The sequence below is a fragment of the Schistocerca nitens genome, chromosome 4 (assembly GCF_023898315.1).
Source record: "Schistocerca nitens isolate TAMUIC-IGC-003100 chromosome 4, iqSchNite1.1, whole genome shotgun sequence".
In the NCBI taxonomy this organism is placed as follows: Eukaryota; Metazoa; Arthropoda; class Insecta; order Orthoptera; family Acrididae; genus Schistocerca; species Schistocerca nitens.
This window is the reverse complement of record NC_064617.1, coordinates 43,023,360-43,036,741: the sequence shown is the minus strand read 5'-3', so window position 1 is coordinate 43,036,741 and position 13,382 is coordinate 43,023,360.

Here is a 13,382-nt window from a genome sequence, read left to right as displayed (position 1 = left end):
GTCAGAACATATATTCCAAACCTGATGTGCTGCTACCAGTGTCATCATTACAACCACACTCGAGAGTCCTGTTGGCACCCAGCCAAATGTGTAACCTGTGGTAGGGATGCTCACGAGGGTGATTGTCCACCTCCTCACTGCTACGTGAACTGCAATGGTGACCTTGCCTCTGCCTCCTGCATTTGTACCATGTATCTTGATGAGTGGGCTATATGGGAGACCCGGGTGAAGGAGAAAGGGCCTTACCCAGTCACTTGTAAGTTGTCGACTAGTCAGAAACTCTGTGTTCTATCTCCTGGCGTCTACAGTACTGTTGTTGTGACATTTCACTCTGTGAAGGACATGGCCGAGCAGACATGCAGCTTCAAAATTTAGCATCACTACTGTAAAATCACCCAGCATAATAGTAGCGTCCTCTTCTCCCTGTCTGGCTGTGTAAAACGCCACCATACGCTCTCCTTGTGGGGGCATAGTCATCAACTACACAACCAGCAGGCCAGAAAGGACAGAAGGAATACTCGTGCAAAGACTTCCCAAGACTCTCCAGCCGACCGACTCAAGCCTCCATTTGCTAAATGAAAAAGCTAGAAGTAGTCAAAGAAAGGCAAATGAGTTTTCCCCTTCAGTGGTGTCACCACATGATACCCTTGCACGGCCAACATCCATGTCACCAGTGCGCAACACCGAGCATCACTCTGCCCTGGACTCCACAGGCAGACAGCAGAAACATGCTGATGATTCTCTAGATGTCGAGGACCAGGATGATCCTGCCTCTGTGCTCTGTAGTCTTCGAAGGCTTGTGTTCAGGTGTGGCAAACTGTTCATTTTTTCCTTGTCACGATTCTCCTCCAATGGAATGTTCATGGTTTTCAATCTAACAGAGAGAATTTACGGCTAGCACCAACTTATTATCTGCCTTTAGGAAACATAATTGCGCCTTCACGATTGCTTTGAGCTCCCACATTTATTCCAGGTTTGTTTTAATGACAACTTCCCCTACCGTCCTAGGTCAGCATTTCATCTTACAGGAGAGTCCTGCTGCTTGTACAGGATGATATTCATGGTCAGCCCATCTCCCTGACTAACAGCCTTCAAACTGTTGCAATTCGCCTTTTCCTTCCTTCCTTCCTTCCTTCCTTCCTTCCTTCCTTCACCATTTCCCTTTGTGCCATTTACACCCCTTTGTCATTCAGTATCACCAGGCAGACATGCTGCAGTTTATGGGGCAGCTACCTCAACCGTTTCTGCTGCTCAGTGACTTAAATATGCACCATCCCCTTTGGGGTTCTCTCAGAACCTGTCCAAGAGGTGCCCTCTTGGCTGATGTTCTTAATCAACTTAACCCCTTCTGCTGTAACACAGGAGCACCCACATTCCTTTCAGACTCCATTCATTTCATTTCATTTCATTTCATTTGGAGCTCTCCTCCTGCACCAACCAACTTGCCCATTGTCTCAAGTGGTCTGATCTCTTTGATACGTACTCGTGTGACCATTTCCCGTGTGTTACCCTTTTGCTGACTCCTATTCTACCTTTGTGTATGACCAAATGGCAGCTTATTAAGGCCAACTGGATGCTTTACTCCTCCCTGGTTACCTTTGATGAACATTATTTCCCTAGTTGTGATTACCAGGTGAGATATCTTACAAACGTTCCCCTTACCACCACAGGATGTTGCATTCCTTGCACTTCATCTATACCACTCTGTATCCTGGTCCCTTGGTGGATTGAGGCCTGCTGTGGCGCATTTTGCACATGGAGCCATGCTCCCATCATTTTCAACCACCATACCTTGATGGCAAAATGCATTCATTATAAAAATATATATGCACTGTGTTCTGTTCCTGGGGACAGCAAAAAAGCTAGCTAAATTTCTTTCATTAGTTCTTTAACTGTTCCACTACCTCTTCTGTCATATGGGTCAACATCCGATCGCTCTCCAGGATCAAGATTCATTTGCAAAGTTCATTCCTGACAGTAGCAGATGAGATCATCATAGCCGCTATTGCTATCTCCAACATCTTGGGCTGCCATTTTGCAGGAATTTTGAGCTCCTTCCTCTGTGACCCTGCCTTCCTTCATCAGAAACAAGCAGAGTAGGTGAGGGTGATACATTTCTGTTCTCAAAGTGTGAGTGCTACAATGCCACCTCTACTACCAGGGAGCTAGGTCATGCTCTCACTTCGTCCCAATCCTCCGCCTCATAACCGTACATTGTTCAAATTCAGATGTTCCAGCACCTTTCTCTTGCAGGCAAGCACATTCTGCTTAATATGTTGGAGTGCATCTAAGCAGAGGGCACATCCCTAGAAACTGGCATGAAGCTGCTGTCATACCCATACCTAAGCCTGATAAGAACAAACACCTTCCTTCTAGCTACCACCCCATTTCTCTGACAAGTTGTCTGAAATGTGATGGGGCATATGACTCGTGCCTGGCTGGTATGGTGGTTTGGGTCGTGCAATTTACTTACCATTGCACAGTGTGGATTTTGAGTGTGCCATTCTGCAATTGAGCATCTTGTCACTTTGTCCATCCATGTCAAGAAAGTTTTCTGTAGAAATACCAGATTGTGGCTGTGTTCTACGCTTTGGAGAAATCCTACAATACCTTCTAGAGGACTGGTATCCTCCGTATGCTCTACACGTGGGGTTTCTGTGACTGCTTGCCCTGGTTACTTGAGGAATTTTTAAAAGTCCCAAGTTTTCAAGGTACATGTAGATTCTGCCTTGTTCGACATCTTTATCCAGGAAAACGGTGTGCCTCAGAGTTTGATCCTAAGTGTCCTCCTCTTTGCTATCACTACTAACCCTACAACAGCCTGTCTCCCACTGGGCATCTCTGGCTCCCTTTTCATTGATGATTTTGCCATTTATTGCAGTTATGATTTTGCCATTTATTGCAGTTATGATTTTGCCATTTGTTGCAGTTATCTAGGACTTGTCATTGAGCAGCGTCTTCAGTGATAATGTCTCAGTCATCTTCACTCATGGAACATTGACATTGGCTTTCATTTTTCCACTGACAAAATCATTGGTATGAATTTCTTATGGCTCAGTTGGTTTCTTCCACCATCATTACATCTTGGGCCTGTTGCTCTTCCATTCGTTGAAACTATGAAACTCCTGGGGCCCATGCTAGATAGAAAACACTCTTGGTCCTCCCACATGTCTTACCTGGCAGCCCGCAGTATACGGTCCCTCAATGCCCTATGTATCTTCAATGTCATGTCCCGGGGTGCAGATTGAACCACTTTCCTCCATTTGTACTGATCACTTGTTTGTTTGATACTGGATTATGGGTGTTTCATTTATGCACCTGCACATCCATCCCTCTTACACCATCTCAATATTATTCACCACTGTGGGATCCATTTGGTACTGGTGCCTTTTACACTAGCCCATTTGAAAGTCAGTATGCAGAAGCTACTGAACTTTGGCTGTCCTAATGTTGTGACTTTCTCCTCAGCAGATATGCATGCCGTTTGTCTGCCATGCATGGCCACCTATTGTGTGCCTCATTCTTTGATGTCTCCTTGCATCGCGAGTATGTGGCGTGTCCCTCTTCTCTGTTACCTTATGGAGTTTGCTTTTGCCTCTTGCTGTGGCAGATTAGCTTCACACTATGAACAACTTTCCCAGTGGGTGCAAACTCTTCACTACCTTGGCTTCATGCAATGGCCTATACTCACCTTCACCTTCACTTTCATTCACTCAATAAGTACACTAGTCCAGCCTGACTTTATTGCCTTCAGTTTCACAACCTATGCATGGAATTTTGTGATAGTACCTTTGTGTACGCTGGTGGCTCTTAGACTGAGTGTGGTTTTGGGTGCGCCGCCGTCATTGGTGGCGCCGTTTTCTTGTATTGGCTTTCAGAACATTGCTCAGTGTTTGCAGCAGAGCTGTTTGCCCTGTATCAGGCCACACAGTATGTCTGGAGTCACAGGCTTTCCAACTGCATTACCTGCCCTGACTCTGTCAATGACCTTCAAAGCCTCTGCTGCACACCATCCATACCTTAGCACAACAGGTCCAGGAAAGCTGTCACCTGCTCCCTTTTTGATGGAGCCACTGTGATGTTTGTGTGGGTTTCTGGTCACGGCAGTCTGATAGGAAACCGGGCCACTGTCGCTGCTGCTAAGACTGCAATCGTTGTTCCTCAGCCTACTAGTTCTTACTTACCCTCCAACTATCTCTGTGTAGCCATCTGTAAGCAGGTGCTCTCACTTTGTAATCGCCACTGGCCCTCCCTTCATGGGAACAAGCTGTGTGTTATTAATCTGCTCCCATGGGCTTGTAAGACCTCCTTCATTTTAACTTACTTGTGTATTGAGCAGTGTCTTTTCAGCCATCACCATTGTCAAGTGATGCTCCCCCACCATTTTGTGCACATTGTGTCCAACATTTGGTGGTGTACCATTTTCCTAATGGAATGCAATTTTTTAACCACTTGCTTTCTCATTGGTGTTTGCTGTTAGAGTTAACACCCATTGACCACGTTTCACTTTTTATCCACTTTAGCAATATGGTAAAGGCCATTTAATTTATGGTTCTGGACCTCCAGTCCTCTGTCTGTGGTGTATTTTATAGACCTTTCTCCACTCCCTGTTTTTAGCTATCTTCTTTTCCATTGACTATGATTGATTTGCAGTCATTTTTAACTCCTCTGTTTGTCTTTGAGTCCTAGAGTTTTGACATGGGTGCATATGACCCTAGTTGTTTTTGTGCCACAAAACCAAAAGCTCATCAGTTAGTGGTACTGCTGTGTCATCACTATATCCTTCAAATGTCACTCCTCCAGTTCCTGTTGCTATTTCTTTTAGTAGCTGATACGTAGAGTTGGAAAAGTATGTTGAGAATATATATTTGTTTTCAAAACAGTCCATCTGGTTGAGTTGATGACGCCATTAAGAGATTTATTTTTGTACAGTCAGATGGCCATAATATGACTGAGCACATATTATTAGGTAGAAAGGGACCATTTATATACCAATTGCTTTCTCCAGTTCTACCCAATGATCCATCAGTCTGTGGAATGGATGCAAGATTAATTGGCATTTACACATGATAAGACACAATTAAGATATTATTACATTTGACACCACACTGTTTTGTATTAATTAATTAATCAAGTAACATATACAGAGCCCTACAAAATTTAAAGTTAGTTACATGATAATTAAGATAACTGCACATGCCAGAGCTCCTACCTGGAAACCTTAGGCTCCAGAGTTTAGAAATAGCTTGTGACACCATACACCCTTGGGCACTTACACTGTTAGATTGCAATGTACTACTTATGACAGTGGAGGCAAATTGCCTGGACATGAAAGTAGATAAAGCCAGAAGTGGAGGCCAATGTGCCAGATGTGAAAGCAGATCAGAATGCCCAGTCACACTCCACTAGTGCTGATTTCTTGCATGCGCACTCACATCAATGCCCTGCACATTCGGACTGGTGTGGCTGTCGTGATATGAATGGGTTGTTTATTGTGAAGCAGATAAATTTGTGCTGTCTGAGTTGTGCATGCTTTTTCGTCCATATTTTATGAACGACAGTTATCATAGCATGATCATAAGCCATCCATTCACAAGTTTCAAAAAGTTTCACAATTCTGCAAAATTGCATGTGAATTTCAAATAGCATAAAGATGCATTCAAAAAGACAAATAATTTCATTAATGTTATGAAAAACTAAAAAAAAAACACTGTAAAATAACACACAAACTATAATCTTGTGTAATTATTAGAAACTAAACACATGCTTCTGGCATATCATTTTACAATATTACAGGACTTGCCTTTAAGAGGAAAAACAAATTGCGATACTGTTTTTGATGTTTTTATTTATTTAATTTTCTTTTCAGTTTCGAGAAGGTCAGTACACTTTCAGAATAGCCTAAGTCCATTTTGAAATTATTGTGTTCACTCTGTGTATTGCAATCATATTCTAAAATTACAAAAATTACTCCAGAGAAATAAGATTGCTCCAAATGTGAAAAACTGTTCCAATATATCATGTGGTCATGTACTTAGGAATATTCTATTCAAATTTAAAAGTGTTGTCATAGGGAAAATCTTTTCAATACTGTATTTAATAGCCGATATTACATTATTAATCTACAACACACAAACAATGGGTAAGTGATATCATTTTTTGGGAGTAGTACTGTCAAAAATTGGTTAAAAATATTTTCAAATAGAAGCTATTGGCAGCTAACAAAAATTTCCATTTTCAAGACAAAGATAATTATGTAGACATTAAATAAACTCCATTTGTCTGCAAATTTCACAACAGTAAAAGGCCACCTCCTGTTTCAATGTAGAAGATGGTGCATGACTGATGTGTAAACACATAGGTCCCATGTTATGTAATATATTTTAAAAATTTAATAATTTTACTTGCCATTGCTCTCTGTAACTGCAGAATGAATAATTTCTTCCAAACAGCTATAAAGTATTATACATCATGTAAATATGTAGAACTCATAATATTCACACAAGCTGCAACCTATTTCAAAAGCACAAAATTGGTGAAAAGTGCCTGAATCAGATTATGGCAAATTCTGCAGTAGATTCATTTGAATGATTCTAAAATCAGTCACTGGTGTGAAAATCTGACCAGAAAAAATTTGTTACTAGGTAAACTACACTTAAGGTATAATAGTCTTGGCAACAGTCAGGTGATCAAACATTGTGAAACCATTTTGAAAGAAGCACTAAAAATGCAAAATAAACCCAAAGTGACACAGATTCTGAAACAAATTGTAGAGTTTTGCTATGGATTACCCTACAATGTGAGATATAACAATAACACAATTTAGTTTCCATGTAAATCAGTTTGAAAATTGATGTTGAAAGTTGTGGTAGTGGTTGAAAAGTGCGAAAATTATTTATAACATTAACCACACATTATGCAGGGGCGTTCCACAATTCCTATAATGGGCTCCTAAGAGTTGTGTAGGGGACTTATAAGATAAAAGTTTGGTAATGAACCCATATATGAAGGTGCACCATTTGGATGTAAAATAAGTTTAAAGACTGAACCACTTTCAGATCTTGTGTGACACAGTAAATGCACACAAAAACTGAGAAGAGCACATCATTGTCAGTACCTGTCACAATTATGACTTGACATACCATTTTCATTTGACTACAGCAATGGCTGCAAGAAACTGGTATATTTAAAAGTATGAGGGTAACTAGTGCTACATGGACATGCCTCACTCCTAACTTTTAAGAGTATGATCTCTTTCATTCAGAAGGGAACATTGTCTGTGCCTTGGGGTCTTACTTGGCCAATAGATCAGAGGTAATTGTTTCTACTGTTTGTGTACCATAAATCAGGAGATTTTAAAGTTCTACAGTCCTCAAACCAAGTTTTGTAACTATTAAGTTTTAGTGAAATTTTCTTAAATTGTTTTCTTTTATTGCATGCAGATTAATATAAAGTAACGCACAGATCTAATTAATTTTTTGTGTTCATTAGGTACTTCCAAGGCACCACAATGAGATACACGACAGCAGCAGTGAAGGCTAGAGTCGGCCAGGGCCAGAGCTGCAGTCGCGTCAGGCTCATCGACGGCAACACTTGCCATCTGCTCGGCGATTTGCGTGATGTTAATAATCGTCAGTATTTCAAATGTTTATTACATCATCATGTAGCAGTGTTTTTTAGAAATATTTAAATTTGGATCTTGCTTTATTTCTGATATTTGTTTTTAACTATGATTTTTTTAATTTTTTTTTAATTTTTATTTTTTTTAATTTTTTTATTTTATTTTATTTTTTTTATTATTATTTTTTTTTTACAGAGGGGAAATTTGGAAATGCTGAAAAAGCAGCAACATAACCAGGTATTTGCATGTTCTGTAATAAATACATCTTCACAGCAGTGGCGTCCTGCTGACTGATTGTAAACTGCAGTTGTGTAGTGGGCTCATCCAGTTCATAGTGTTGGTGTGTGAAATTACAAGCTGGAACGCTTTCAGGCTAGGAAATGTGTTCAAAAATGATGAGGAAACTCTGTCCAATATCTTAGATGAGACAAAAGTGTACGATAAGAAATTGGGATTAATTGCATGAGGCAGCAATGTAGTGACTGTGCAAGAGGTGATCAAAAAGTAATGGGAATTTTTTAATTTCACAGGCATTATGTATTGTATTACCAATGTTTCATATTTTATGTACATATGTTCCTGATGTATGTGTCTCACCATATAGCAGAGATGCTGAGTTACGATAGGCACAACAAAAATATTCACACAATTTCAGCTTTCAGCCATTAAGGTCTTTGCCAGCAGTACACACACACACACACACACACACACACACACACACACACACACACACACACACACACACACACACACACACACACACACACATATATATTCATGCAGACACAACGTGCACACACATCTGCAGTCTCAGAGAACTGAAACCACACTGCAAGAAGAAGCAGCAGGAGCAGCAGCAGCAGCAGCAGTGCACGATGGGACTGGTGACTGGGTGGTGGTAAGGAAGAGGCTGGGGTGGGGAGGGAGAGGGATAGTATTGTGGGCGTGGCAGACAGTGAAGTGTTGCAGTTTAGACGGAGGGCAGGAGAGAAGGTGGGGAGGGGGTAAGTTGCAGAAAGGAGAGAAATAAAAACAAATTAAAAGACAGGGTGTGGTAGTGAAATGATGGCTGTGTAGTGCTGGAATGGGAACAGGGAGGGCGCTGGATGGATGAGGACAGTGACTAATGAAGGTTGAGGCCAGGAGGGTTTCAGGAACATAGGATGTATTGCAGGGAAAGTTCCCACCTGTGCAATTCAGAAATGCTGGTGTCGGTGCGAAGGATCCCTATGGCGCAGGCTGTGACGCAGTCTTTGAGATGAGGGATATCATACCAGAATGAGATTTTCACTCTGCAGTGGAGTGTGCGCTGATATGAAACTTCCTGGCAGATTAAAACTGTGTGCCCGACGGAGACTCGAACTCGGGACCTTTGCCTTTCGCGGGCAAGTGCTCTACCAACTGAGCTACTGAAGCACGACTCACGCCCAGTACTCACAGCTTTACTTCTGCCAGTATCTCGTCTCCTACCTTCCAACCTTTACAGAAGCTCTCCTGCGAACCTTGCAGAACTAGCACTCCTGAAAGAAAGGATACTGCAGAGACATGGCTTAGCCAGAGCCTGGGGGATGTTTCCAGAACTCCGCTGCAGAGTGAAAATCTCATTCTGGAAACATCCCCCAGGCTGTGGCTAAGCCATGTCTCTGCAGTATCCTTTCTTTCAGGAGTGCTAGTTCTGCAAGGTTCGCAGGAGAGCTTCTGTAAAGTTTGGAAGGTAGGAGACGATATACTGGCAGAAGTAAAGCTGTGAGTACCAGGCATGAGTCGTGCTTCGGTAGCTCAGATGGTAGAGCACTTGCCTGCGAAAGGCAAAGGTCCCGAGTTCGAGTCTCGGTCAGGCAGACAGTTTTAACAAGCGAGGGATATCATGTTTGGCAGTATGTTTAGCAACAGGGTGGTCCACTTGTTCTTTGGCCACAGTTTGTATGTGGCCATTCATGTGGACAGACAGCTTGTTGGTTGTCCTGCCTACATAGAATGCAGCACAGTGGTTGCAGCTTAGCTTGTAAATCACATGACTGGTTTCACATGTAGCCCTGCCTTTGATGGGATAGGTGATGTTAATTACTGGGCTGGAGTAGATGGTGGTAGGAGAATATATTGGACAGGTCTTGTATCTAGGGCTATTACAGGGGTATGAGCCATGAGGTAAGGGACTGGGAGGAGGGGTTGTGTAAGGATGGATGAGTGTGTTGTGTAGGTTTGGTGGACGGTGGAATACCACTGTAGGAAGGGTGGGAAGGATAGTGGGCAGGACACTTATCATTTCAGGGCATGACAAGAGGTAATCAAAACTCTGGCAGAGAATGTAATTCAGTCGCTCCAGTCCCAGATTGTACTGAGTTAAGAGGGGAATGCTTCTTTGTGGCCGGACTGTGTGACTTAAGGAGGGGGCGGAAGACTGGAAAGATAAGGCACGGGAAAATTGTTTTTGTACAAGGTTGGGAGGACAATTACAGTCAGTGAAGGCTTCAGTGAGACCCTCGGTATTTTTGAGAGGGACTGTTTGTCACTGCAGATGTGACGACCGTGGGTGGCTAGGCTGTATGGAAGCGCCTTCTTGATATGGAATGGGTAGCAGCTGTCAAAATGGAGGTATTTCTGGTGGTTTGTAGGTTTTATATGGATGGAGGTACTGATGTAGCCATCTCTGAGGTGGAGGTCAACATCTAGGAAGGTGGCTTGTTGTGTTGAGTATGACCAGATGAAGCAAATGGGGGAGAAGTTGTTGAGGTTCTGGAGAACTGTGAATAGGGTGTCCTCACCTTCAATCCTGACAGCAGTGAAACTGAACCAGGTGAGGGGCTTAGGATTCTGGGCTTTTAGGAAAGATTCTTCTTGATGGCACATGAATAGGTTAGCATAGCATGGTTCCATGTGGGTGACCATAGCCGTACCCCGGATTTGTTTGTAGCTAATGCCTTCAAAGGAGAAGTAATTGTGGGTGAGGATGTAGTTGGTCATGAAGACTAGGAAGGAAATTGTTGGTTTGGAATCCATAGGGTGTTTGGAAAGTTAGTGTTCAATAGCAGTAAGTCCATGGACATTTGGAATGTTAGTTTACAAGGAGGTGGAATGAATAGTGACTAGTAGAGCATCATTTGGTAAAGGGACAGGAACTGTGGAGAGTCACATGAGAGAGAGAGAGAGAGAGAGAGAGAGAGAGAGAGAGAGAGAGAGAGAGAGAGAGAGAGAGAGACAAGATCAGATAAATGAATCATCAAATACGAAGGAAATTTATTTAAATCAGCTTACTGTTATGCATCTCAATGGTACAGGCCCGAATTATCAGTCCAGTGTAAGGAAAGCTTTTGCAGTTTGGAACACTTCGGATAGATTTATATTCCAAAGTACTCAAAATGATAGCTAGGAACACTGCGACATTTCTGTGAAGCTGTTCACAAATTCAGCTCACTAATGTCATGAAGAAAGCACATGAGGCAGCAAAATCCTACACACTGCAGTTGCCCCCCAGGGGGTCCACAAGTCTTTTGTGGACACGTGCGTAGCGAGCACGGGACCCCGAGCTAATGTGGCCGTCCTTCCTTTCCGGGCTGCATACCTTCCCTTTCCGCATCCTTCCCCATCCCCCATCTTCGCCCCCCCTCACCTCTGGCTCTTTCCTTCCCTTTCTCCCCCTCTGGGAGTATAGTTTGTGCCTATGTCCGGAGACGGACGCTCGAAACTGTTCCAAATTCCTTGCTTTCTACGCTTGCAAGTCCTCGTCCTTCCTCTGTCCTTCTCTTTTCCTTCCCTCTTCTCTTTGCCCTTTTCTCCGCTGTGGCGTTTGAGACCCCCTCTTCTATCCTTTCCCTTTCTCTTTTTTCCTCCCTGTGCGTGTCTGAAGGCAGACCCACACACTTCCATGCGTAGCCGGTGACGGGGTAACGCGTAATTCCACGCCCCGGGTAGACAGGTAGGACAAGTACGTTCCCCCTGGTAACGGCCAGGCCCAGGGAGGGGTGATTACCCGAGCTGATACCTTCCGAAAGTGCCGATTGGTCCCTCCGTCCGTTTGTCGGGAGGTGTGACCTGAGGTGTGAACCATCACCTAAGGCGGGTGTGCCCTCAGTGAGGGCCCCCACAAGGGAGGAGCGCGCCATCGGAGACGCCGGTAATCATGGGGATTCTTCCGCAATGGTTTCCTCACCTTCCACTATGTCTGCTCACAAACGTAAGTTCACTGAGTCTCAGCCACAGACGGTTCTTCCATCGTTGCCACAGTTCCTTGTTCTTTCTCGGTCTGACGAAGGTCACGACTTCTCCACGGTCAACCCTTTCATTATTCAGAAAGGTGTTGATGCAATTGCAGGTCCTGTAAAGTCTTGTTCCAGATTACGGAATGGCACCCTGTTATTAGAAACACACAGTGCCCTCCAGGCACAAAAATTGCTGCGTACTTCTCTGCTCCACACCTTCCCTGTCCGGGTGGAACCGCACCGTACCTTAAATTCCTCGCGTGGAGTCGTTTATACACGCTCCCTCGATGGATTGTCTGACTAAGAAATTCAGCACTACCTGTCTGACCAGGGCGTAACGGCTGTTCATAGAGTTACGAAAAGGGTTGACACGAACATCATTCCAACCTGCACTGTCTTCTTGACATTTGACAAAGTTCAACTCCCATCGAAAATCAAAGCAGGCTATGAGATAATTTCAGTTCGCCCTTACGGCCCAAACCCTACGCGTTGCTATCGATGTCAGCGGTTCAATCACACCAGCCAGTCCTGTTCCAATCCGGCCAAATGTGTTACGTGTGGCAAGGATGCCCATGAGGGTGCTTGTCCACCTCCATCCCCACGCTGCATCAACTGTATGGGTGACCACGCTGCTTCCTCTCGCGATTGCCCCGTATTTAAGGACGAAAAGCTCATCCAGGAAATAAGAGTGAAGGAAAAGGTGTCGACCTTTGCTGCTCGAAAATTATTCGCCAGTCGACAGCCCACCGTGCCTCAGACAGAAAAATACAGCACTGTCCTTGCTTCTCCTCGGCCAACAAAGGAGGCGGCCACGCAGACTTGCGACCTCACCTTTAGTACCACGGTCGTCAGATCGGCCAGCGCAAAGATCACCCGTTCAACCTCACCACTTTCGCCTGCCCACTCTATGGCTCACCCTTCGTCGGGTTCTGCTAAATCTCTAGCCCAAAAGTCAGACGCCAAGTCTTCGAAAAAAGAGCATACTCGTGAAGAGTTTTTACGTACCGCAACTTCACAACCATCAGTTCCTCCTTCATCTAAACATCATGTTTCCAAGAAGGCTACAAAGAAACACAGTTCCTCTCCTTCTCCGCCAAGGCGTGTCCCATCTACAGCACCACCTGGTGGAAATCGCCCTCGGCCGTCTTCTGTGTCGCCGAGGCGCACTGCTGGTGGCCGGTCAACCGGCCGATCGCTGGTGGCAGGAGCTGCTCCTGAACAACCTATGGATCAGGATCTTCTGCCTTCGGCTGAATGCCATTCCATGCTCTCGGTCGCAAGCTCTGAGCGGTCGTTGAGTTGACAGCAGCCTTGGTCACATTCCTCCATTTTCTGTTCACCCTATGTCCATTATCCACTGGAATATCCGCGGCATTCGAGCCAATCGGGATGAATTGTCGATCCTCTTATGATCCTACTCGCCGGTCATCTTCTGTCTTCAGGAAACAAAGCTGCGTCCCCATGACCGCTTTGTTCTCTCTCATTTTCAGTCCGTCCGATATGACCTCCCCTCTGTTGAAGGCACTCCAGCCCATGGAGGACTCATGATTCTTCTCCATGAT